A 3,134-nucleotide genomic window follows, 5' to 3' on the forward strand; every position below is an offset into this window, starting at 1 on the left:
TAAATGACGCAAAGGTTAAATTAATTTAACAAGTTAAAACTGAGAATCTATTCATTTTGTGTTGAATTTATGTTATAAAAAACGGAAATACTATAAAATCTCATAAATAATAAATTACAGCAGAGCTACATAAAAGAAGATGGCTCATAATAAAAGAACAAAAAGTTAGGAACAATTTGTGTTTTTTAGAACGAAAAATATATCATCTTATGCACATACACAGAGGCCTAAGGAAAGACTAGAAAGAAACACAACAAAATATTAATAGACTAGAGGCCTGATGCACAAAATTCGTGCAAGAGTAGGCCTTCCTTCCTTCAGCTGCCAGCACCAGCTTCCTTCTGGCACCGGGGACCTAGCTTCCCTCCAGCCACTGGCAGGCACCTGGGACCCAGGCGTCCCTCGCAGCCCCAGCTGGACGTCTGGTCTAATTAGCATATTACGACTTTATTATTAAAGGCTAGAGGCCCGGTGCACGAAATTTGTGCTCAGGGAGGGAAGGGGGGGTCCCTCAGCCCAGCTTACACCCTCTCCAATCTGGGACCCCTCAGGGGATGTCCAACTGCAGGATCAGGCCTAAACCGGCAGTTGGACATCCCTCTCACGATCTGGGACCACTGGCTCCTAGCCGCTCACCTGCCTGCCTGATCGCCCCCAACCACTCTGCCTGCCTGTTTGCCCCTAACTGCCTCTGTCTGCATGCCTGATTGCCCCTAACCGATCTCCCCTGCCAGCCCGATCGCCTCTAACCTCTGCTTCAGCCCCCGCCACCATGGCTTTTGTCTGGAAGGACATCTGGAAGATGTCCGGTCTATCTGATCTAATTAGCATATTACCCTGTTATAAGTATAGATTATCTCAAAGGGGTGGAATTGCATGTGATTTTTTTTTCTATTTTGTACCTTCCTTATTTAAAAAAATGCCTATCCACACAAATATTTCCAAATGATTTTCAACAAAGATACAGGCAATTCCACAGAGGAAAAATGCAGCCTTTCTAAGAAACAGTGCTGAAGCAACTGGACATCCATAGGCCAAAAAAAGAACCTTAACCTAAATCGTACCCCTTATTTAAAATTTAACTCAAAATGGATCACAGATTTGAATGTAAAATGTTGGTGGGACTTTCCAGAAAGCTCAATGGGAGTACAGCTGCCCAAGCTGCACAGAGCAATAGGCTCTTTCCCACTCCCCCACACAGGCCAGGGACTGTTCACTGGCTGTCAAAACTGGTAAAAGAAACCACTTACTATGATGTCCTGGGAGTCAAACCCAATGCCACCCAAGAAGAACTGAAAAGGCTTACAGGAAGCTGGCCTTGAAGTACCACCTGATAAGAATCCAAATGAAGGAGAGAAGTTTAAACAGATTTCTCAAGCTTATGAAGTGTTCGCTGATGCAAAGAAAAGGGAATTATATGGCAAAGGAGGAGAACAGGCAATTAAAGAAAGTGGAGAGGGGGCAGTTTTGGCTCTCCCATGGACATCTTTGATATATTCTTTGGAGGAGGAGGAAGGATGCAGATAAAAAGAAGCATCAGCTCTCAGTAACCTTAGATTTATATAATGGTGCAACAAGAAAACTATCTCAGCAAACAAATATGATTGTAACAAATGTGAAGACTGAGGTGGGAATAAAGGAGTAGAGTACTGGCCCAATCTCAGAGGTACTGGGATGCAAATAAGAACTCATCAGATGGGACCTTTAGCAAATTCAGTCTGTGTGCATGGAATGCCAGGCCAGATGCACGGAAGACAGATGCAAAAGCTGCAATGGAAGGAAGATAGTTGGAGAGAAGATTCTAGAAGTTCACATTGACAAAGATATGAAAAATGACCAGATAACATTCCATGATGAAGGACACCAAAAACCAGGACTGGAGCCAGAAAATATTATCACTGTTTTAGATCAGAAGGACCATGGTGTTTTCACTAGACAAGGAGACGACCTTTTTGTGTGTATGGACATACAACTGGTTGAAGCACTGTGTGCCTTTCAATAGCTGTGCTCGCTTTGGCAGCACATATACTAAAATTGGAATGATACAGAGATTAGCATGGCCCCTATGCAAGGATGGCACACAAATTCGTAAAGCGTTCCATATTAAAAAATAATAATAATAGTAATAAAAGCCAATAGCTACTCTTGACAACCAAACAACAGTCATCACCTCTCATCCAGGTCTGACTGTCAAACAGAGTTATCAAGTGCATGCTAAATGGAGGCATGCAAATTTATCATAGGGATGGTGTTCAGTGTCAGACTTCTTAAAGGGGCCAGTGAATAAATCTCACTGTTGGCATTTTATATGCAGTAGTGAATGACTTAAGAACTATAATCACAATATACTTACCACTTGCTATTGCTTTTGGTTTAATGCTAGAGGCAACTCCCCATTACACCTCTGCTGCTGCCACTGCTGGCAGTGCGAGCCTCAACCAGCCCTGGTTACCTGAGCCTTGGGTGGCCCTGGGCGGCTGGGAGGCGTGCCGGCGGGGGAGGCAGCCGATATCTGAGGCTTGCTTGTGCTTAGGGCCGGCCGGCAAGCTGAGGGAACTGGGAACCTCCGGAGGCAGACACGTGGAGCGGCCCTAGGCCTGCCCTCTTGCCACACACCTGCCACCCTGGCAGGGCTGAGGGGTCTGGGAGCCACCATCTTGTGGCTGTGGGCAACACCATCTTTGAGGGCATGGCAGTCAACAAAAAAAGTCCATCTTCACTGGCTGTGGGCGCCACCATCTTTGAGGGCGTGAGAGTGTCAATTAGCATATTCCCTCTTTATTAGATAGGATAATAAGATTCAATAATTCATTTTAAGGTATATGAAAGGTTACCTAAATAATAAAAATGGCATAAATTATTGAAAAAAACACTGTTCCATATAAAAGTAGATTTAGTTAAACAACACAATTAGTTCAGTAGTTTGACATGCTAACCCCCAAACAGATTATGTTGGTATTTTCCAGGGAGTCTGTTTCACTGAAAGTCTCATATATACACAGAAAATGATTTGTGTTTTATTTTTTATAAAGTAAGCTACACTGCTTCTGATATTACAAAAAAAGAACACTGGAATCATGAACACAGGCCCTCGAGGTCCATGTTCCATCCTTCTCCTCACTGCCTTGTGCCCC

The 3,134-nt window shown here is 43.8% G+C and overlaps 1 protein-coding gene and 1 pseudogene across 12 annotated transcripts in view; one reads left to right on the top strand and one right to left on the bottom strand.

Annotated features, from left to right (window-relative positions):
* ERBB2IP (erbb2 interacting protein) overlaps window positions 1–3,134 on the bottom strand; it is a 108,273-nt gene that overhangs the window by 86,130 nt on the left and 19,009 nt on the right. The gene's annotated exons all lie outside the window — the stretch shown is intronic.
* On the top strand, window positions 1,092–2,271 carry LOC102754800 (annotated as a pseudogene).

Source organism: Myotis davidii, unplaced genomic scaffold, assembly GCF_000327345.1.
Source record: "Myotis davidii unplaced genomic scaffold, ASM32734v1 scaffold135, whole genome shotgun sequence".
NCBI classification, from domain to species: Eukaryota; Metazoa; Chordata; class Mammalia; order Chiroptera; family Vespertilionidae; genus Myotis; species Myotis davidii.